This window comes from Cervus canadensis, chromosome 22, assembly GCF_019320065.1.
Source record: "Cervus canadensis isolate Bull #8, Minnesota chromosome 22, ASM1932006v1, whole genome shotgun sequence".
Classification (NCBI taxonomy): Eukaryota; Metazoa; Chordata; class Mammalia; order Artiodactyla; family Cervidae; genus Cervus; species Cervus canadensis.
The window spans coordinates 7,312,310-7,336,928 of NC_057407.1; the positions used below are offsets into that span (position 1 = coordinate 7,312,310).

Genomic DNA, 24,619 nt, shown 5'->3' on the forward strand with positions numbered 1-24,619 from the left:
CACTCGCAGTTTCCTCAGGAGCCTGGCCCTAACCTGCTTCTCTGATTTGTATGTGCTCTCTCCAGATGCCCTCACTATACAGTTACTGCTGACACTACACGTGACTACTGAATCAAGAAAATGGATGTGATGGTTCACAGATCAAAGTCACTTTGCTGGTTCTAATACCTCAGTCTCCCATGTACTTTCCTGTTTTGTCCACCAGGGGGCGGTCTCCGCCCTCCTCACGGGTCAGGGATACAACTCAGGCTACTGAGCAGGGGGCATGCGGCTGGTCCCTACGGAGATGTGCTGAAGTACAAATTACAAGCCAGATATTGAAGGTATAGTACAAAAAAAGAGAATGGAAAATATTTTATTAATAAATGCAATAAATAGACTACATGTTGAAATGGCCACATTCTACATAGATTAAATAAAAGATACTCTTAAAATTAATTCTCCCTATTCTTAGAATTTTAAAAATATGTGTACTAGAAAATTTTAAATTGCATGTGTGGCCTACTTACTATTTCTGTGGGACAATACAGGTTGAGAGGCTCCCTCCCAATGGCAAACTCTAAGAGAGGTGTGCAGAATTCTTGGGCTCCAAGGAACTCAGAAAATGATTCACTTGACTCTGCCCATGAAGAAACTGAGGCCCAAATGGGCCAACTTTACCAAGGTGATCCAGGTGATGCGATCCTGGGTTTAGATTAGAATGCAGGTGTCTTATACCCTATTTTTAAAAAATCCTCTCCTATTGTGGAGGTCTTGAAGGCCACAGGAGGACATAGGCACAAGACTCTCTGCTGGACCTTTAAGGCCCCTTATCAAGAAATTTCATCACCCCAGGTCTCTCCCTCATGTTTCCACAGGTCTCCTGCTCAGCCAGGGGCTACTCTGTTGCATCCTTGGCCCACCATGAGCATGTCTCTGCTGGGAAGCCCAGCCCTGCCTTAGGGCTCTATCTCGTTGCTTCCTGGCTGACAGCCTCGCTAGAGACCCTGGAGACTAGCAGGGACTACATAACCCTTCTTGCCCTGTTATCTTCAACTACCCTCCAGACTTGCCCACTTGCAGTCCCGCCTGCCTCCCAGGGCACCATCATAGCTCTTGCTGGAATGAGTCCAACCCAGCTGGAAGGATAAGAAAACAGAACCAGCTAGACTTGTCACTTGCTGACCCCGTGTCCACCACACAGGCCCTGCTTGCAGAGGGGGGACTGGTGGTCACATGGCTGGTGAGTCACATGGGAACTGAAAGTACCCCTCAGTGGGGTGACTTCTCTGAAGTGGACGCATGAATCATCGGGAACGAAGCTGGGGGCAAGGCCAGATCCTGTGTCGCAGGCAGGATCTTAAGTGCAAGCCCTGACCACAGATCCTTCCCACCGTAGCCCCGCAGGACCGGCAGCTTCGTGGGTCAGCTGTAGTCTGTGGTAGGGGTTGAGGCCAGAACATGTGTGTGAGCCTGCATGGGTATGGGTCTGCCCTGGTGGGAAAAAGTCCCTGTTTCTGGTGCCTCCTGCTCAGGAGGGCGGCACACGACTGGGAGCAGAGGGTCTCAGCCCCGCTCCCTCCCTGGGTGTGGCCGCAGTTGCCTGGGGAGTCGCTGCACTGAGCCCACAGCCTCCTGCCTCTTCTGAGCGCAGATTGGAGAAATGCTGAATCATGGGGCTGTAAGAGAACCCGTGTGCTGTGGATCAGCAGTCACAAGATGAGGGCCCTCCTCCCTGTTCTCCTGTAGCTCTAGCTGTGCAATTGTGGGCAAGTCACTCTGTGGGTCTGAGGCTCAGATTCTCACTTGTGTGATGGGTGTATTAATTATCTGTCACGCTTAAAAATTCCTTCAGAACCTAGTGGGTTACACAGTAAGTATTATCTCATGCAGTGTCTGTGGTTCGAATATCCGTGAGCGACTTACCAACTCACTGAGGTGGTTTTGGCTTATAGTGTTTCATGGAATGAGGTCAAGATGTCCCTTGGGGCTGCAGTCATCTGAAGGCTTGACTGGGGCTGGAGGATCTGCTTTCCAAGACAGCTTTGTTCACATGGCTGCTGGCCGGAGGCCCTGGTTCCTGGACAGAAGAGTCCTCCATGGAGATGCTTGAGTATCCTCCTGGCATGGTAGCTGGCTTCCCCACAGTGAGCAATCTAAGAGAGCAAGACAGAAGCCACAGTATCTTTATGACCAAGCCTCTGAAGTCAAGCCCTGTCATTTCTGTACTATCTCATCTGTTACCCAAGTCAACCCTACTCAGGGATGTGAACACCCGGAGGTACAAACCACTGGGGGCCACTGTGAAGGCTGGTCACCACCTTAGTAGTAATTAGTAGTATCAGCCCTGCCCATCTCACAGAGCCATCACACAGTTTTGTTTGCATATCCACTGCAAGAAAAACCATTAACCAGAGGATGCATCTGGTAAGAGGTGAGACAGCATCAGCTAGAAACAGCTGTAAAAAGGATTGCTGGGGACTGGATTCTGAGGCCATCATAGGAAACTCTATGAAAGTACAGGAGTGCCAACGTAGGAATGTGGTAGCTCCAAGACCTCTAGGCCTCTTTGCTGTCCCCATATGAAGGCACAATGCAAAGACAATTAGGAAAGTGCCTGGCAGTGTGCCTATCACATATGGTGCTCACAAAAGGGAGGTTTTGCTCAACCTTAAGTGTTCTTTCTGAGGAAAGCAGGTGGGTCATAGTCTCAGGACTTCCAGGAGGGGTGTTGGGCCAAAATGGAGGTTGAGTTGTGCCCTACCCCTTAGTCCTGACACTCAAATGAGTTGGTTTGCTTTTTACAAACTCCAAAGGGCTGCATTAAGGTGAAAGTTCATTGCTATTATCTCCTGGTAAGATACCCACAAGTCATGTCTCCAAAGAATCTCTCCACTGCTTCCTTAAATAGCCAAAAAAAAAAAAAAAAAAAAAAAAAAAAAGAACTGAGATATGTTCAGTGTCTTGCAATTATCAGAAACAATCTCTTAAAGCTGACTCTAAATCCGTCCTTGTTCCTTTATGCCCAGTCTTTTATAAGGTTACTCTCGTCATCTCTGCTGCCTGACAAATCTCTCTGAAACATAGGGGTGCAGACCAGCAACACTTGTTTTTATTTTGCTCTTGATTTTCTGGGTGAGGAATTCTAGAAAGGCAGCTGGGCCCTCTACTTGTATTATATCTCATGGGGTTGCAGTATGATGTTAGCTGAGGCTTTAATCATTTAAAGGTCAGCCGAGGATGGATGCCCAAGATGGCGCACACTTATGGCTGGCAGCCAATGGTGGCTGTGGACTGGAGGCTCAGCTGGGTTGTCGACATGAGCACCTATTCTTGGCCTTGCTAGCATGTCATTTTCAGAATAGTTGAATTTTTTATATGGTGCTGGATTCCCCTGCAACTAGTGTTCAGAGAGAACCAAGTGGAATCTGCATGGCCTTTTGGGAGGTCTCTCAGCATTACTTCTCCCATAGTTTATTAGTTATGAGCTACAGTGGATACAATCAAGTCATCAGGCTGGTACAGATTCAAGGGAATGATAATTAGACTCAATATCCTGATGACAGAGTGGCAAGGTCCCAAGTTGGGGGGCATGTGGGGTGGGAGGAATTGCTCTGGCCATCTCTAGAAAATGGAATCTTCTACAAAGGACCAGAATCATGTCCCATACCTGAAGGCTTATATACGAGTAAGCCATGAGCATCCCATCTCACAGAGTCAGAGATTATTTAGAGCTGGATAGAATCCTACACATTCTCTTGTTCAATCACTTTAACATAAGATGAAAAAAAATGGAGCCCTCAAGAGCCAAGGTGGCTCGGCCCAGATGATGCAGCTGATTAGAGATGCCACAGCATGGGTAATCTGGTCTGCTGCTCACCTGTGCTACCTCCTGCTCTTGGTGGATTCTGGGACGTGCTGCTGGCCTTGTTCCCCCTTCCTTCTTTCTAACAGGATGATTTTGTTCAGGTACCCACCCTGCCTGCATGGCTTATACGCCCTGTGTTTGCTCTGCCCACACCCAAAGCCAGCATGACAGGGGCCATTTTTCTGCCCACAGCCTGAGCGAGGCAGAGTCAAGAAGGTCACCGGCAAAGGGACTCTGAGCCACAGCCTTGTGCTGCTGAACTTCCCGTGAGTCAACAGCCTCCTTATTGTTTCACTACTTTCAGTTCAGCTTCTGCTTACTTCTAGCTGAATGCATCCTATTTAAAATATTCTTTCTGTTTCTGAGACTAATTCTAACATTAGGAAGTGGCATTTAAGGAGAGTTTGCTGACCACTCCAGGCCTCATCTTCAGGTCTGACCAGGGTGCCCCTCACCTGTATCTGCCTTCAGTAACTGGGATTTTTCTCTCACTCTCTGCATGCAGTTCCTACCTCACAGTGGCTCAGTCCCTCCAGAACCTCTCTTACTACTCCTGTCTTTCTCAGTTTCTGCTCAGGGCTCTTTCAAAATTTCCCTCCGGTGACCACAGCCTTATAAGCTACTGTTGTCCCAGGTGCCCTCCTACCTGCTGCCCATCCTCCTGGATTTGGGAAGACCACTGCTCTCGGGGTTCTTGTCGTCATTTTCTGAGTTCTACCCGTCTCGGCGCCTGGCTGGCTGGCCCCCCGTGTCAGACGCTCTCTTGGTTTAGGTCTGCGTTTTGTACCAGATTCCAGACACCCAGTCCCACCTGCTGGACTGGACTTCCTCCCCGCACCTGCACTGGACAGGTGAAACCGACTCCTCCCATAATTCCCTTTGTGTCTTCCTGGGGGAATCTCCGTATAGACCCTCCTTGGCGGCGGGTGGAGATGCTTGGTTTGAGAGCTACGGCATCCTAGATGTTCATCTGCAATGCTGACACCTCTGCAGAACAAAAATTGTTCTTGCTTTTCAGTGCACAAGGCACATTTGTACACCATTCATGTTTGATCGGATTTCTTCCCTGCTGGTCAGAGAATAAGGTCACATAGGGATTTTTAAAGCCAAACAAGTCGTCACTGCCTCTAGTGAGTTTTTGAATGAAGTAACAGGTGTATAAATAAACAGACAGAAAATCCATTTATAGTAGTTCCCCATAAAATTTGTTCATCTTTGCCTGAGGTCTTCATTTTCATCCTCACCACCTCTTTGTGGTCCCAAATGATTGCACTTGAAAGTACTACCTCCTTGCTCACAAATGTCTGTCTTCAGGGCCTAATTCATTCTGAAACTTGCTCTTATGGTAACTTTATGGAGTGAGGTTACAGGGAGTAGGTGATTTTCAACTCCCTTAACTCTTGGTGGCTGCTGATATTAACCAAAAGGACCTGTACGATTATACATGAGGAAATTGGTTTTGGTCAGTTCTAACCCCAGGGGTAGGAGCTGCATTAATGAGCAGTGGAGAACTGACTGAAGATTTCAGCTGAGGGACTTCCGCGGTGGTCCAGTGGTTGAGACTCTACATGGTCACTGCGACAGTGCAGGTTTGATCCCTGGGTCAGGGAACTAGGATTCTGCATGCCTTACAGCATGGTCCAAAAAAAAAAACAAAAGATTTCAGCTGGGAAGAACTTAACTTCTTAACTTTGCACTAGGCAAAGTTAATCTCACATGTATGTACCCAACAAGCCCCTTGAACTTCCTCTGGGCTGTGGTAGCATCTCTCTTCTCCCTGGGTTTCCTGCCTCAGTACCCAGTCCCACTTCTCCTTCCTCTTTTATGCTCCGGAAGAATCTCCTTCCTTCTGCAGAAAACTGGATAGCAGCTCCAAGGCCAGGCTGGAAGGTCCCTTTCTACCCTTGAAAAGTGGACTTTTCAAAGACCTTTCTCCTTCAAGAAGTTTTCATGCCAGCAGCTACAAAGATGAAAAGTTTTCTCCAGAGTCCTTGCAATTACCTTGAAAGTGCTGATCAGTGAAAAGAAGGGGTGATAATTCAAAGTTGCTGATGGAGAGAGAAGCACCACAAGTTCTCATCTTGTTGCATTTCCTTGAAGTGGTTCTGGGGGTGTTGCTGGGATGGATGGACAGCTGTGAGGCTTGGCCAAGTTCTCCGCCTCTGCAGCCTCCTTCTTTCAACAGCCGACATCACCTTCAGCTCCCTTCTAGCACATCTCTAAGGAGGCTAGAGCCTAGATCCCGGGGCTCACAGCCATGGAGGCCCCTTGTGTCCTCTGGCTCCGGGCATACTCCAGTTCTGGGACCGGATCTTTGCCTCATTTCTGGGGTCTCACTCCCTCATGGAAGCCTGCTCATTCTCCATTCTCACTGTGAATGAGTCCCCCACAATTATGGGCCCACCATAACGGGATTAGTGCGCTTTTCACAAGAAGAAGAGACACCACAGTTCATACTCTTTCTCCCCACTTGCACTCACACAAAAGAGGTCGTGTGAGGATACAGTGAGATGGTGGCTGTCCGCTAGCCACGAAGTGGGAACTAAACATGCCGGTGCTCTGGTCTTGGACTTACCAACCTCCAGAGCTACGAGAAATAGATGGCTGCTCTTTAAACCACCCAGTATGTGGTGTTTTGTTACAGCAGCCTGGGCCAACTCAGATGTAAGTGGAGAGAGAAGACGTCCTGACAATAGTTGACTCTCTAAATCCAGTTGTACTGGGTCCAGCTCTACCCAAATGTACACCTGTGTAGTTTGCTTGCACAGCCCACAGTGACCTTTTTTTGGCTCAAGCAGGTCTGAATTAGGTTTCTGATTAACTTATACACCAGTGGTCAGTAGTTGCTATACAGGACCACCTTTACCTCTGGCGCTTGCCGCTAAGGACCACAATCGCCCACTCTGTCCTCCTGATGCTGCCCGATCCTAACGTGAGAACCATCTAGGCCAGAATGGAGACCTTCATTATTGCAGCACAGTTGGCTTATGGCCAGTGTGTCTGGCAGATGCCCATTCTTGGGGTTAGCAGGATTTCTGCATCTCTGAGCTTGCCCTTTTCATACTGTTCATGGGTTCTCTTGGAAGAAAAGCTATGACCAACCTATACAGCACGTTAAAAAGCAGAGACATTACTTTACCGACAAAAGTCCATCTAGTCAAAGCTATGGTTTTTCCGGTAGTCATGTACGGATGTGAGAGGTGGACTATAAAGAAAGCTGAGCACTGAAGAATTGATGCTTTTGAACTGTGGTGTTGGAGAAGACTCATGAGAGTCCCTTAGACTACAAGGAGATCCAACCAGTCCATCCTAAAGGAACTCAGTCCTGGATATTCATTGGAAGGACTGACACTGAAACTTCAACACTTTGGCTACCTGATGTGAAGAACTGACTCATTGGAAAAGACCCTGATGCTGGGAAAGACTGAAGGCAGGAGGAGAAGAGGACAACAGAGGATGAGATGGTTGGATGGCATCACTGACTCAATGGACATGAGTTTGAGCAAGCTCTGGGAGTTGGTGATGGACATGGAAGCCTGGCGTGCTGCAGTCCATGGGGTCACAAAGAGTCGGACACAACTGAGCGACTGAACTGGATTGAGCTTGCCCACAAATGGCTCATGCATATTATACATCATTAAGGCCTGTTAAGTGATTTCAGATTCTTATTTTCAAAAGTTATATCCCCAGGCAAGTTATTGCCCTGGCTATCCCCTTTGAGAACCACTTCCGCCCTCTGGGAAGGACTTCCTCCCCCGAGACCAAAGGCTAACCCTTCCTTTCCATGCTGGTTATGTCCCGGCCCCGCTCTCCTCTCCTAGATGTCCCAGCCCCACTGTGCACTGTGGTTAACTGAACCGTGATCTCCAAGGGAGGCTTCATACCCGTGGGACCTCAGCAAGGGCCTGCATGTCCAGTGTCCATTTAAATGCATCAGTCTCACATCTCTGCTATTGTTATGTTATATGGCTGACTCACACTGAGCTTGTGGTCTCAGCAAGCAAGACCCTCAAGATCTCTATCTATCTTTCCACACAGAGGAAGCCAGATAGCATCATGCATCAGTGGTTTGCTTCTGTCTCACTGATCAAGAGGCTGAAAGCAACAGATTCTGATGCCTCTTTTCTTCTTTGATTGACTAGGGCTGGGGGACCTGAGGACAGACGATGAAGCACTTAAGGTTTAGTTTTCTCATCTGGAGAATGGAACCACGATTAAAATATTGCTCAGACCTCATCGACGAGAGGACTGGATATCCTGGACATGAAGCAGAGACTTCTGAGTACCTCAGGCCCTTTAAAGGAAGGAAATTTCCTGGGAGGACACCACCTGTAAGGGCAGGGCTGGGAGCAGTGTTTCGGGTCACAGGGAGCATGGGGCCTGCCCATGCCCTCAGCCTCTCTGCTGGGCCTCACGGCTGTGGTTTCTTCTGTGTGCCACCCTCCACCTCCTCCTACTCGCAGGAAGACGGTCGTCTCTCTTTCTCCATCTGACCAGTAGAGAATGGAGATGTCCTATACTATTCATTCTCTTTCAAAACCACACATCCCTGGATTTTTAGCTCAGCGTGGCTGCCTAGAATAGGGCTAACATCTCCCAGCTTTCCTTACATCTGAGTCTTCCGTTGGCCAATGTGATGCAAGTGAAAGTGATCTGCGTGAATTCCAGGTTGTGTTTTAAAGGGACGGGGGCTTGTCCTCTGGGGTTCCTACTTCTCCCCCACTAGTTGGGATGCAGACATGCTATGAGCCTTCTCAGGCAGCACCAACAAGGACAAGTCCTCAGTGTACAGAGCAACAAGATGGAAAGAGCCTGGGCCCCTGACACCTTTACAGAATAGAGCTTCCATGTGACCTTAGGTGCCTGCATGAGAGAAAAACATGCATTTGTTTTAGGCATGTTAGTGGGTTTTTCTCATGGCAGCTGAGATATTGTGACATTTAGGAAATTGCTGTTGCCTTCAAGCTGGCCACCCTAACCAGAAAGCCTATAGCTGGGCTCTCTTGAGTCAATGCCCACCCTTCACCCAATCAGTGGCCACCTCCACACACAGAATAGTTTAGTACTGCTTCCCCAGGAGCTCTGGGAAGGGATATACAACATGGCAGGGCAGACATCAAAGTAAGGACGTTGCATGGCATTAGTCAAATGTCACAAGATGTCAATGGATGAACAGAAAGAGATGTCAACTGCGCTTGCCAAAAAGTCTGAGGGGCTTCCTAGATAGCGAGCAGGATGGAAAACCATCAGGGTGCATAACCAGAGATGCAGGCCCAACAGCACAAGGAGCCGGGGACATCAGAAACAGGGCCCTTAGTCTGATCCCACAGCGGCCACAGGTCTGCCTTTTTCTGTGTTGCAATCTCACATCAAATTCTGTAGCAAGGGATTCTGAATGGCTTAGTTAACGCTATTGCCTTGGTTTGTCAGTTCCCTCTGCATCGGGCCATGTCATAACCCACCAGGAGGGCATGGGAGGGTATCCACTCCTGGGTCCCGAGGTGGTCACCCCTGCCCAAGGTCACCGCAGAACTGCTTTCCCTAAGTGTTCATGTAGGAGGTGTGTGCTGCAGGCCAGGCAGTTTCAGCTGAAGGGGACACTGATCACAGGCAAAAAAAAAAAAAAAAAATACCTAAAGGCTCAAGGAATTGGCAGCAACTTCTTCTGGTGATTTTGGCACATTATAGGATTGAGGAAGATCTATTCAAAGCAAGAGAAGAGACCCAGGATTGGGTGAGGCCAGCTCCCAAAGGCATGAGCCAAAAGTGAGGCCCCAGGCTTCAGCTGGAGTGGGCACAGGCAGTGGCCCATCTCTGAGTAGAGAGGAAGGATGGGGAGAGTCTAACTAGAACATTGCAGAGAGGACTTTTGTTTTAGGGGGATGAAAAGAGGCTAGCAGGCCCAGGGAAGAGCCCACCCCTTCAGGTACAAGAGAGACCTTAAATCTCAGAAGCAAGACCAAAGCCAGTTTTCAAAAGCACGACATGAGATCTGTCCAAGGTCTTTCCACTTTTCTGTCAAATTCTAGCAAAAGATTTCACCCCACTCTGCTCAATTCACCCTCCCTCCTGCCCTGCTGCCAGCATTTTTTCATTTGTTCTTACTCTGGCCTCTAACCGTGGCTCACTGACTGCCTAGACAAGGCACGGTGGAGTCTGGCTTTTTCCTCCTTGGGGAAACTGCTGGCAAAGAGGGGCCACGGAGGCTGTGCTCCTTCTCCTTACGGTTTCAAAACAACAAGCAAGCTGGAGAGATGAGACAGACATCCAACTGTCTATCTTCCACCCAGTCTCTTCTCTTTTTTTTTTTTTTTTTAAGGAAAAGAAATCCAAGTGTCAGCTTCTTTCAGCTTGGGTGTGGTCAAGGGACCAAACAGAAGGTAACAGACTGCAAGGAAATTTTTCAGAGGAACTGGTTTGGCTGGTAGGAACATTATTTTTCCCTTCTCCCCCTTGCTGTTGGCTCAGAGCACAGATGGGCTGATTCTCTAGGATCCATCTTAGATAGTAAAGTGATCTTCAGGGTGGAGACCACTTGCTGCATTGGAGCAGCAGAGATGTCAGAGTTGAATCTGCGGTGGATCCCAAAGAGCCTGGAGGGTCAGTCTCAAGGTTTTTTGAGCTAAGTGAGGAATAAACTTCCATCTAGTTGAAGACTTCACCACTCAGTGTGTGTCATGGACCAGAAATGTGACTCCCCCAGGAGCTGGTTAGAAATGCTGAACCTTCTAAATTCAGATTCATGCACATGATGGTCTGAGAAGCACTAATTTAAGCCACTATTATTATTTCTCTTCACTTGCTGTTGGCAGCTGAATCTAATTCTTGCACACAGAGAAGATGATTCCTGTGTGGGGTCATCTATAAAGTGGGGCTAAGAATGGGCTGCTGAGAAGCTCACCACTTTCTCCCTCTTCCAAAAAAAGCACGCATGGCTCTGCAGCAAACCCTCATCTCCCCAAGCCATACCATGAGGGGTATGTTGCACCATGTTGTTCTGAGCCCAGGTTCTTGAAAAGCAAGGTTTCTGTCAGCTGCAACTGCCTTCACCCCCCGACCCACTCTGTCTCCAGAACCAAGAGTGGCAGAGGGTGGAGCTTGAGAGGAAGAAGGTGAGGGGGGCCCACAGTCATTTTGAAACCTTAAGGCATCATAAAATAGATCATCCTTCCAGGAAGCCTTGACCTTCTGCTTTTAAACAGAGGCGTTTCTAGACTTTGTTTCTGGGGCTGACTGTCACACTCAGCCCATGGTGACTCAGATTCCATTGCTTACGAGGGTCATACCCTCTGATACAAAACTCCAGAAAGTGTGCCTCCCAGCCTATCTATCGGGTGAGGGCTGGGAAAACGTCCTTGGGATGTCTTCTAAGGATGACATTCTGGAAAATGGTTCTCCAGATGCTACCAACTGGATGCCATTGTTCAAGTGAATCACTTGAAAACATTCAACCCTAGGGAGGCAACTGAAAGTGATGGTGAGATCCAAGGAGATATTGTTTTAAGCCCCAGTTCTGCAGTAAAGAATCTGTCTTCAATGTGGGAGACCTGAGTTCAAACCCAGGACTGGGAAGATGCCCTGGAGGAGGCCATGGCAACTCACTCTAGTATTCTTGCCAGGAGAATCCCATGGACAGAGGGGTCCAGCGGGCTGCAGTCCCTGGGGTCACAGAGTCAGACACGACTGAGTGAGTAACACTTTTTCCACTTTTCTGCCCTTTGCTACCTTTTGAGGTAGAACAAGTTTCTCTTAATAACCTCTCTAAGCCTTCTCTCCAAGCTTCTGGTAGCCTTTTAATAAACTTCAGTTCTGCAGAAGTCAATCTGGGTTTCCTCATCTGCGTGCAGGAGAAATAATAATAACAGCGAGCGCAACCTCTTCTTTGAAGGGTTATTGTGGGCTCTGGTTCTAGACCTCGTGCACAGTGAAATCCTCAGTTTTTGATGTGGGGAGGTGTCTGGACTTCACAGGTCTTACACCCCTGGGCCTCTGAAACGTTAATGTCCAAATACGTCACCTGGAGATTTTGGTAAAAGGCCACTTCTGATTCAGCAGGTCTGGCCTGGGATCTACGATATTCTGCAAATCTAAAATCTCCCTGGGGATGCTGCTGCTCTTCTGGAGGCCACACGTCCCACAGTGAGATTGTAGACTCTCAACTACAGTGAGGTACATCTCACACCAGTCAGGATGGTCATCATTAAAAAGTCTACAAATAACAAATGCTGGCGAGAGTGTGCAGAAAAGGACACTCTCCTACGGTGCTGGTGGCAATATAAATTGGTACAGCCACTATGGAAAACAGCATGAAGGTTCCTCAGAAAACTAAAAATAGAATTACCATATGATCTAGCATCACTTCAGTTCAGTTCAGTTGCTCAGTTGTGTCTGACTCTTTGCAACCCCATGGACTGCATACATCCTGACAAAACTATAATTCAAAAGGATACATGCACCCCTATGTTCATAGCAGCACTGTTCACAATAGCCAGGACATGGAAACAGTGTAAAAGTCCGTCGATAGATAAATGAATAAAGAAGATGTGCTACAGTGGAATACTACCTAGTCATAGAGAAGAATGAAATAATGGCATTTGCAGCAACATGCACGGACTTTGAGATTATCACACTAAGTGAAGTAAGTCAGAAAAAGACAAATACCGTATGATATCACTTATGTGTGGAATCTAAAATACGGCACAAGCGAACCTATCTACAGAACACAGGCTTGCACACACAGAGGTCAGACGGGAGGGTGCCAAGGGAAAAGTGGGTAGGGGAGGGAAGGGCTGGGACTTTGGGATTGGAAGATATACGCTGTTATATATAGGATGGATAAACAACACACTAATGTATTATAGCACAGGGAACTATATTCAATATCCTGTGATAAACCATAATGGAAAAGAAGATTAAAAAAAAAAAAGAATGTCTCTATGTGTATAACTGAGTCACTTTGCTTTACAGCAGAGATGGGCACAACATTGTAAACTACATCTCCGTAAAAAAAGACTGTAGACTCTTTATTAATGACTTACGGATATCTCTCAGCTACTGTCCCTCAACTGTTCCAAACCTGACTCCACAATTTCAGACGCTATAACCACAAAAACCGAATGAACTGCCATTTGTTACATGATCTCACCACAAGGTTTTTACTTCTGCTTCTCTTTTGTTAATCACCTACTACCGGGAGAACTTCCTTTTGGATAAAATGCCCACATCCTGGCCATGGCACACACAGATGATGTTTAACCCAGCAGGTAACAGGAGGTAGTTCCATCTGGCTCCTGGTGGCGTGCAATTTCCCCATGTGTAGATGACACCTTTCAGTTTGATGGGGCAATTTTTACTGTGGCTATGTCTTTCAACACACTTCCTTCTTTTCTTGCAAAACAAAGGATGACTTAGCTCTCTCTTGCAGATGACAGCCTAAATGATTATAGGTTTCTTTGAGGCTTGAGCAGGGCCTGGGGCACATCCTTGGTCCTCAGTGCGTGAGGCCTTTGGGTTTTATCTATGTGAAGTGCAGGATATAATCTATTTGGACTTTCCTTTCTGTTGGAATGAACAACTGCAAACCTGTTAGAGAAACATGAGGTTTGCAACACCTCAGAGCTTCAGATATCAAGTGGAAGCCTCCTTCAGCCCCTCAACAAGGATGGAGAATAGAACCCAGCCATTTTCATAGTCAAGAATGCCTGGGTCACATGATCTCAGTGGCAATGCTCAGAGTTGCTAGGTACTAAGAGACTCAAAAGCTTTGGGAGCTGAACAGAGTCTGAGAACTTCTGAAGCTATCTCCTCTATGATTCAGATGTAGAAACCAAAGTCCAGAGAGGATACGTGACTTGCCCACATGCAGACAGCTAGTCTGGCCTTCATGGTTATTATAGGATCATCCCACAAATATTCCAGATTAATTGCCTTGCTTAAACACTTAACACTTCCATTACCTACAACTTACAGCCATCATGTGATAAAAATAACATATTATTAACCATTTCTCTCTTTACTTTAGAAATTTTTCCATTATGGAAGCAATAAAAACCAGTATAATTAGAAAATATAACAGTATAATTGGAAAATAGAGGAAGAAAAATCATCCACACAATCTCATTTTGACCCCAGATTCCTAACCAGTACTATAAAATATTTTGGCATTTAAAAAATGTTGATTTTTGATTATTAAAATATAGGTATCTAGAAATAAAAATTCAAACAGTACAGAAAGCCATAAAAAGTAAGTCTTCTTAACACATATTAGTATGACTAATAGGCACATAAAAAGATGCTCAAGATCACTAATTACTACAGAAATGAAAATCAAAACTACAATAAAGTACCACCTCACACTGGTCAGAATGGCCATCATTAAAAAGCCCATAAATAACAAATGCTGGAGAGGGTGTAGAGAAAAGGAAACCCTCCTACAGTGCTGGTGGGAATGTAAATAGGTACAGCCACTATGGAAAGCAGTATGGAGTTTCCTCAGAAAACTAAAACTGGAGTTGCCATATGATTCTGCAATCCCACTTCCGGGATATACCTGGACAAAACTATAATTCAAAAAGATATATGCACCCCAATGTTCATAGCAGCACTACTTAAAATAGCCAAGACATGGAAACAAGATAGACGAATGGATAAAGAATATGTGGCCCATACACACAATGGGATACTACTCAGCCATTTATTCAAAAGAATGAAATAATGCCCTTTGCAGCAACTTGGATGAACCTAGAGATTATCACACTAAGAGAACTAAGTCAGAATGAGAAAGACAAATACCTTATGATATCCCTTATACGTGGAATCTAAAATATGATACAAATGAACTTAACCACAAAACAGAATGTTTTCTGTTTGAGCTTCCCAGGTAGCTCAAACAGTAAAGAATCTGCTTGCAATGCAGGAGACCTGGGTTTGATCCTTGGGTTGGAAAGATCCCCTGGAGAAGGGCATGGCAACCTACTCCATGTCCAAGGAGAATTCCCCCTCTGTCCTCCTCTGGCAGGCTACCATCCATGGAGTTGCAAAGAGTGGGACACGACTGAGTGACTAATGCTTTCACACTTTGGTGAAATAGAAACAGACTTGCAGACAGAGAACAGACTTGTGGTCGCCAAGAGGCAGAGGGATGGGGGAGGACTGAATTGGGAGTTTGGGATTAGCAGGTGCAAACTGTTATGTACAGAATGGATAAGCAGCAAGGTCCTATTTTATAGCACAGGAAACTATACTCAGCATCTTACGTGTGTGTTAGTCGCTCAGTTGTGTCTGACTCTCTGCGACCCCATGGGCTGCAGTCTGCCAGACTCCTCTCTCTGTGGGATTTCCCAGGAAAGAAAACATAATGGAAAAGAGCGGGAAAAAAAAAAAAAGACAAAAAGTAAGTCTTTTTCCTCACTCCTTTCCTAGCTTTTCTTCTAGCACGTATCTTCTTTTGATTCTTTCTATTTCTTCTGGTATTTGCCTTGATTGCTATTTTAAAACAACCTATTACACCTTATGTCTTCATTTATCAGCTTGAGGCACTATTTATAGACTTTGTTTTGACTTGTGAGTAACTTATTCACTTACCCACCACCTTTCTTCCGCCTCCAAATCACTGACTGTTGTGTATTTTTACTGCTTTTGATGGTTAACCTTATGATTTTACATCATGCTCAATTTCTATTTATTGACCCATTAATTTTAGCTAGTGATTCTACATTCTCCACTGTGTAAGACTGGAAGGGCTTCCCTCATGGCTCAGCTGGTAAAGAATCCACCTGCACTGTGGGAGACCTGGGTTTGATCCCTGGGTTGGGAAGATCTCCTGGAGAAGGGAACGGCTACCCACTCCAGTATTCTGGCCCTGGAGAATTCCATGGTCTGTATAGTACATGGGATCGCAAAGAGTTGGACACGACTGAGCGAGTTTCACATTCATGCTTTTCATGTAACATAGGAAAGTAGTACTCCTTCCCTCTTCTCTTGCTTCAACTCCCATACCCTCTTTCATCCATATCACTTCTTTAACACTGTCAAGGTTTATAGTACATGTATTCTGTTGAGTAAAGTTGTCCTCCATGTTTTATCAGTAAGTTAATTCTGATAATTGAAAGCCAATGAACCAACAGTATTTAAAGTACAAAAATGATGTAAATATTATTCCAACAGAAGCAGCTATTATGTTGAGTCTGCAGAGGGGAATGTTCCAAGATCAAGGAAAAGTGGGGTTTCTTTTCTTGAACTTCACCAACTACATACACAAAAACATGATACTTCTTGGTGAGTTTTATCTTTGGGTCATGAGATTCTCTATCAACTACCTCTCTCTATATTTCTATATATATATTTTTACAACTTACTGTTTCTGAAATTTTTAGTTGATTGACAATAAAAGCATATGCCTCCTTTGTAATACAGCTAGTTTTAATTATATTATTTATTAAATGCTCCAAACTGTACTGACTTTTGACTAGGCCAACTGCACATCTGGGGTGGAGTTTCTTTTAACCACATTTCTAGTCTGGTTTTATGGGTTTTAGTTTTCATATCCTTCTCTTTCTTGGGCAGTACATCATCAAAGAATTTTCTTTTCAGAAGGTGTCTGGGAGTCTGAGTTCCTGCATGCTTTTCTTCTCCACACTGGATCAATAATTTGATAATGCATCAAATTCTAGGTACAAAATTATTTCTTTGATCTTTGAAGGTAACTGCTCCATCTTCAAGCACTGGTATTGCAGATGAGAAGAATGATGTTAATCATCTTACACTTTTGTTGGTTATGTTTCTCTGTCTGAGTGCATTTAGCATGTCTTCTTATACACAGTACTCTGAAATTACATGAGATTATTTCTACGGATTATTCTTTATTTATTATGCTTGGTACTTGGGATCTTTCAAACCAAAACCTCTGTCTTTCTCCCATGCTGGGAGATTTTCTTCAATTATTTATTTCCTCCTCTCCATTTTCACTCTTCCCCTTTCTTTCCTGAAACTCTTGTTACATAAACATTGCCCATCTGAATTGACCTTTTGTGTATTTTTTCAAGTTATCCACTTGTCAATTTATTCTCTATTCTGCAAGATCCTCTAAACTTTATAGTGTAGTCTATTGTTTGAATTTTGTGTTTTATTCCATGCATTATAATTATTAAAAAGTAAATATAGTTCACAAGTGATTTAAAACAAACTCTTTCCTAGTTTCCAACTGCTCCTTTTTAGAAGACTGTTGTTTTATGGATGTATACTCTTGATTTCTCACGAGGATAAGTCCAGCTTAGGGTTTTCATTTAGTTCTCATTCCTCAGGTCCTCCTCCTCCAGGCTCATTTGTTTTAATTACCTGTCTCAGTCCTTCCTTTTTACTGTTCTGTGTGAATAGGATCCATCCCTATTTATTTGCACCAGGCTGGGTGTTACTTGAGGTAACTGCAGAGCATTTCCTCTTCTCTAAACAAGAAGGCTGATGGTGAGCATTCTGGGTATGGAAGGGGAACTGGGGGGCTTCATGTTCTGTCTTCATGGGAGAGTGGGGAGAAGGCAAGCGGGCTCCACCCATCCCCACCCTACTGTAAGCCCGAGCTGCTCCCTGTCAGCTTTCATTTATTTAGAAAAATGATTTATCCAGCTTCACCTTTGTGGTACAAACTACCACTTCTAGCCCACAGCGTTGGTGCTCAGCGGGGAGGGGAGGGCAGTTCCCAAAGCATTTTAGGTGCTTTCCATCAGTCACCTCCTTTTACACACACTCTGGTCTGTGTACTTGTCAACTCTGGGGGACTGATGAGAAAGCCCCACGCTACCCTGGTCACTAACGTTCACTTTGACAGCTGCTCCCGAAGTGCTATAAGCACTGGCCTCCAAAATTCAGATTTTACAGACGGTATTCCATCCACTTGCCATCTTTACAAATTCATCATCATTTGGTCTGCTGCCCTCTTCTCTATATACAGTGTTGTGATTTTATCCATCCCTGTAACTCTTAATCTTATTTCCACAAGTTTTCAAAAGACAGGGGTGATAAATGTGGTTGGTTGTCATCTTGAATTTTAAAAAGTCAACTATTACTTAAAATAAAATTATTTTTCTTTTAAATGAAGCTTTATTTCTTGGTTATAAAGTGATATATATTCATGGTAGATAACTTGGTAAATAATTAAATAATCCAAATATCCACAAGTGTCCTAAGCTCTGGAGTAAATTATATTCTAATGACATGATATGGTATAATATTGCATTTTACCAGCTCATTAACCTCCACTTTTGTAACAACACAAATTTTCTCTTTATCATATTCTGTTCCAGTTATTTCTGGGTGTTTACAAGGGAAGGCTAAGAGAGAAGCATATCTCTGGAAAACACAGATAGGACACAACGTGGTTTAAAAGTATATTATTTATAATATTGAAAATTTGGGAAAATATCCAGCAATAAGAATATAAGTAAATTATGGTTGGGTCAACAAATACTTCCCAAACAAATGGGGGCTTCCCTGGTGGCTCAGTGGTAAAGAATCTGCCTGCTGGTGCAAGAGAGAAGAGTTTGATCCCTGGGTTGGGAAGATCCCCTGGAAAAGGAAATGGCAACCCACCTCAGCATCTCTGCCTGGGAAATCCCATGGACAGAGAAGCCTGGTGGGCTGCAGTCCATTGGGTCGCCAAAGAGCCAGACTAAAACCAACCAACAACAACAAATACTATACAGTTCTCAAAAGTGATATATGTGGGCCATTTTTAATGATGTGGGGTAATTTTTAAGGTGAAATACTCAGTGAGATAAAGGACATGAAATCGTATATATCACACGATTTTGATGATGTAAAACATAACTATTCATATTAATTAGTGTTATCAGTGAGAGAAGACATTATAAGCAATGCTGTTTTCTTCTTTATACCTGTGATGAGTTTGTTTTTAATCTTTGGTATGTTGGTAGGAAGGGTTTCTACTCTCGCAATTGTCCTTCCCCATCTACTTCTTTAAATTGGGGATTTAAGTCATACTTTTCAGAATCTGTCCACTCAGCTTCCAGTCCACATCCTCCTGCTCCCCACCCGTTTCCTATTCACACTGTTTCTGGGGGAAGGGAATCTCTGGTGTCAAGAACTTTCTAGTTCTGCTTTTGACAGCACTTCGCAAAGTAGTACATCTTGTGACATTGCTCCTTTATTGATTTGATATCTGCCGGTGTACTTCTGTTTTGTCTTTGGAAAAAAAAAAAACACAAACACAAACACAAAACTTTGGTGGTTATTACATTTGTGGGGGAGGGAGAATTTCAGATCTGTTTCTACTTCCACATCTTCCCTGGCCTCCTCAGGTAATTAATTCCCAGGCAAGCCACAGCAACTCTTACTGATTTCACCCTTTCAGTGAAAAGAGATCCCTGTTTTTTCAGCTTTATGTTGTTTGGTTCTGTCTGTTTTTAATAGCTGTTTACACAAATGTATTGGCTTGAATGGGGTCCTTATTTGACCTACAGTCAAATACTACTTAAAGTTACTAGAAGGTCAATGAGGAGGATATTAATTAGTTTTCTCTCTACTCTGATATGACCTGTTGGGTTGGCCTACAGTATTCCTCTGTCTCAGGCTTACTCTTGCTTTGGGTCCAAAAGATGGCAGAGTCTATTTCCATTTCTGGACAGGAAGTGATGAAATGGAAAAATGAGGACATCCATCTGGTTGCCTGGAGACCTGGGTTCCCATCTCCCCTATTGACAATTGTGCAATCTGAGGTAAGTGAAATCCTCAGTTTCCTCATCTGGGGCAGGAGAGGGAGGGAGGGGAGGAATTTGAAAGCCTTAGTTTGTTTAGTATGGTTTCATTAATAATGGAAATAGCAAACAACATTCATGAGAACCATTTATGTTTCTGAGCCGGAAATAATTTCTAATCTTGGGGTCACTGCCACCAAAAGAATAGTTTTGCCTGGAATGTGGATAGGGAGCTCAAATCAGAAGCATGGAAGAAGTAGTCCCAGATTACAGGAAAACGATATGATTTTTCTATAAATATGAACAGATGTTAAACAAATCAATAGGACTTGTTCTGATTAGCTATAGCTGTGTACAAACCACCCCCAACAGTGGCTTAAAGCAAAACCAGTCTGCAGGTGATGGGGCTCAGCAAGGCAGTTTTTGTTCTGTCAGGGGGGCTGGAGAAAGACAGTGGTTGGGGCCATGGTTATTGTGAAGGGTTCTTCACTCATATGACTACACTCTGGGCTGAGAAGATGTGAACAGATGGAGCTCAATCTATTCATGTATCCATGTATAGATCTACTCATCTCTCCAGTCTCCCTAAGAGGGCTCCCCAAATGGGCTTCAGAGTAGCCAGACTCCTGACAGCTGGAACCCTGGAGTGAGTGTCTTAAAGAGACACTGGCAGAAGCTGCACGATCTTTTCTAATCTGACTTTAGAAGTCACACAGCATCACTCCTCCCATGTTCTATTCATTAAGGCAGCCACAGGGCCTGTCCAAGTTCAAGAGGAGAGGACACAGACTCTACCCCTTAATGTGAGGTGTGTCAAAGAATTCACAAGCATGTTTCAAAACCATCACAAGATGCAAGGAAGAATTAATATCAATGTTACATACTTACAAAATGAAACCAAACTCTGATAGTCACATGACTGCCTATCTCACAAAGCGTGCAGAGGTGTCCTGACCGGAGTCCCCTGGCCTAAGCAGAAACCTCACATCTATGTTGGAGGGGCAACCAGGAGCCAGAAGACTGGTTCAGGTTCCAGCTCTGTTCTGTTGAGCAGTACAACCCCTGGACATATCCCTTTAGCTTACTGACCTTGTTTCCCCTGCACAATGGCGACACTGGCCCTGCCATACCTATGTTGAAGAGTTGTGTTGAGGCTCTAATGAGAATATGCTTTGTAACAGCAAAGTGTTCCACTGAGTCAGAGATAAACTCCCCACTCCTGTTTCTTGGCTCTTGTGAACACTGATGAAGCCACAGGCCTTGAGAAGCCCCAGTCACATCAAAGTCTAGACCTCTGGGAATTTTCTGTCTGCTCTGTGTGAGAATTGTTGTTTCTTGTCCATAGCCCCAATTCTACTTGTATCGACAAAAGTGTTCTGTTTACTGGGTTCTTCTTGGTGGGATGGGGAATGTGGCATTCATGCCACACACTTGACCAAAGGTAGATGTGACTGATTGTAATCACCTCCGTACGATCTTTATGCGATCATTTCTCCAGTGCAGAGGGAAGATCTTCCCTGGATTCAAGGGGTGAAGTGGACAGTGCTTTGGGACCCATTCAGTTTGTGCTGGGCTTAAGGTCTAGTGGCAGAAAGGCTAATGTGAAACGGACAGAGGAGAAATTCTTTACTAACTCTTTAAATTTAGACTTCCAACAAAGACTTGCTATTATTTTACGGGGCCAACTTTGCTTCTTCTAAAAACATTAAAAATAGTCAATTCAATTCTCTCCTCATTTACTGACTATCTACTCTGGACAGAATAGCTGCAAAATGGCAAATAGTTCCGTCTCTCAGTGCTTCCTCTTTAGTGGAGAGGATATAGAAAGCTGGTTGCATGCATGACCTGTGATTTAACAAGGGAAGAGTAATATATGACTGACTTATTAAACTGTCTGAAAGTGGAGGGGCATGGTTGTACAAGTTTTAATTTTAATCCGACCTTCGTCATCCATTGTCCTGTGTTAACATGTACTGTCACACATACATACACTGGTGAATTTTAAATTGGTTCCATATTGATGGAAAGTCATTTGGCATAATATGAAAACCCTAAAATGTGTAAATATTATAACCCAGAAACTCCAGTTATCCTAAGGAAAAATCATGGGTGGTCATTGCAGTGATACTCAGAAGAGAAACTCTGCCTCTTAAACACTCAGGTCTACATGACTTTGAATAAAGCAAGAACAGTTAACGTCTGTATAGTGCTTATATGATCCAGACACTGTTTTAAGGACTATACATATTTTCACTATTCATGGAACCCAGTGAGGATTTACCCCATTTTATAGATAAGGAAACTGAGGCTCAGAGAAGTTGATTTTCTTAAGGTTACCAAGTCAGGATTTCAACACAGGTGGTCCAACTGCACAGCCTACAGTTTTAATCATTGTTCTCTACTGCCTCAAATAAACCACAGTCTATAAGCATCAAAATGATATTCTACACACCTCACACCATACACAAAAATAAACTCCAAATGGCTTAAAGACAAATGTAAGACAGGACACCATAAAAGTCTTAGATGAGAACACAGGCAAAACATTCTCTGACATAAATTGTACCCCTCTTTTCTTAGGCCGGTCCCCTAAGGCAATAGAAATAAAAGCAAAAATAAACAAATGGAACCTAGTCAAACTTAATACAGCAAAAAAAAAAAAAAAACCATAAAAAAAATGAAAAGACAACTTATGGAATGGGAGAAAATATTTGCAATTGATGTGACTGACAAAGTCTTAATTTCCAAAATATACAGTTAGCTCATACAACTCAATAACACAGAACCAAACAACCCAGTCAAAAAATAGGCAGAAATCCATGAAAATTCTTATAATAAAGATGATCTCATGACGTGAAAAAAAAAAATAGGCAGGAAGACCTAAGTAGGCATTTCTCCAGAGAAGACATACAGATGGCCGGTAAGCACATGAAAAGATGCTCAACACCACCAATTGTTAGAGAAATGCAAATCACCTCAAACTGGTTAGAATGGCCATCATCAAAAAGTCTACAGGGACTTCTCTGGTGGTCCAATAGTTAAAACTGTGTTCCCAATGCAGGTGACAAGGGTTTGATCACTGGTCAGTGAGCTAGATCCCACATGCTACAACTAGGAGTTTGCATGCCACAACTAAAGAACCCACAAGCCACAATAAAGATTGAAGATCTTCCACAACTATGACCCAGTACAATCAAATAAATAAATAAACATTAAAAAATAGTCTACCAATAACAAATGCTGAAGAGGGTGTGCAGAAAAGGAATCCTTCTACACTGCTGGTGGGAGTGCAGCCACTCTGGAAAACAGTGTAGAAGTTCCTCAAAAAACTAAAAATAAGAGTTGCCATCTGATCCTACAATCCCACTTGTGAACATACAGGCAGACAAAACTATAACTCAAAAAGATGCATGCACCCCAGTGTGCCCTGCTGCACTATTTACAATAGCCAAGACATGGAGACAACCCAGACAGCCATTGACAGGCCAGTGGATAAAGAAGATGTGACATGGATGTATCATGGAATACTATGCAGCCATGAAAAATGAAACAATGCCATGTGCAGCAACATGGATGAGCCTAGAGATTATCACACTAAGTCAAATAAGTCAGGAAGAGAAAGACAAGTACCATATGATATCAGTTATATGTGGAATCTAAAATATGATACAAATGGACACAAATATGAAACAGACTCAGAGCTATAGAGAACAGATCTGCGGTGACCAAAGATGGGACCTGGGGGTGGTGGAGGGACAGACTGGGAGTTCAGGATTAGCAGATGCAAACTATTACATACAGGGTAAATAAACAACAAGGTCCTATTGTACCGCACAGGGAACTATATTCGATATACTGTGATAAACCATAATGGGGAAGAATATGAGAAAGAGGGTATACATATATATATAACTGAATTATTTTGCTATACAGTAGAAATTAAAGCATTATAATATAATCAACTGGCAACCCACTCCAGTATTCTTGCCTGGAAAATCCCATGGACTGAGGCTACAGTCCATGGGGTTGCAAAGAGTCGGACATGACTGAGCGACTTCACTTCACTTCATACCTCAATAAAATAAAATTTAAAAAAATAATGCTCTAGAAGAACACAGGAAAATGTAGATAAGATCAAAATGAAAAAGTGGCTTACAAAGCAATACAGTCAGTCTGGTTCTCACTTTTTTTTTTTAGGTATATACAAAATGGACAAGAGAAAGCATAGAAAATTGTCCATCAAGATGGAGGGATTGTGTGTTAATTTTCTTCTTTCATAGATGTTCTATAATGACTATTTCTTGCTTTTGAAGCAAAAAAAAAAGCTTGTGAAGGATCACAGTCATTTAGTTATTCAGTTGAAACGGTAGGAGGCGGGGAAGAGCATGGGCAGTTGGGGATTGGGGAGAGCAGGAAATCTTCATGACAGAGGGGATGTTTGGGCCTTGGAATGGCCCAAAATTCACTAGGAAAACCACCGAGGACATGATGCTGGTTCTCTGCTGCTCTGCACATCCTCTTTTGCCTAGAGTCACGGAGTCACAGCCTCCTCTTGGAATCTTTCTGGGAGTCTCTGTGCTGCCATGCCTGCATCCTTTCTCTTGGGGAGGGGTCTGGAATGCAGCCGTGGTTTCCACGGACTGTTGCAGAGAGAATGAGTCCTTCTGCTCAGGCCACACTGCCTCTGTGACACCCCTGAATTGAGGCGAGGGATGGGGTGCTGTGGGCAATGCCTGTGGTTTGCAGAAGCAACTCTGGAAACATCTGCAATCTTCCATTGCTAGAAATGACTGTGCTTCACGCAGAGGTGTGATGGCTTAGGTGTCAAAAGCGGGCCCCGCCAAGAGTACTCTTGAGACCACAGAAAGAGACCCCCCAAGGGCACATGGAGTGGCCCTTTCAGGGCTGGCCCTGTGATGAGGGTTGGTTGCACACTTCCCCTGTGTGCTGAGTCCCTACAATGCATTTCAGGGCCTCTGGACCCCATAGAGAACTTCAGACATCATTCACAGAGATGAGAACAAGCTATATCTGGCAGGTTCACTGAAAAAACATCGCCTCTAAC

The 24,619-nt window shown here is 44.3% G+C and overlaps 1 protein-coding gene across 1 annotated transcript in view; it reads right to left on the reverse strand.

Annotated features, from left to right (window-relative positions):
* Positions 1-24,619, reverse strand: part of XCR1 (X-C motif chemokine receptor 1) — a 321,508-nt gene that overhangs the window by 30,238 nt on the left and 266,651 nt on the right. Inside the window, exon 6 of the mRNA XM_043443362.1 lies at positions 1,906-2,135. The gene's annotated coding sequence lies outside the window, so the exon portion shown is untranslated. The remainder of the gene's footprint in view (positions 1-1,905; positions 2,136-24,619) is intronic.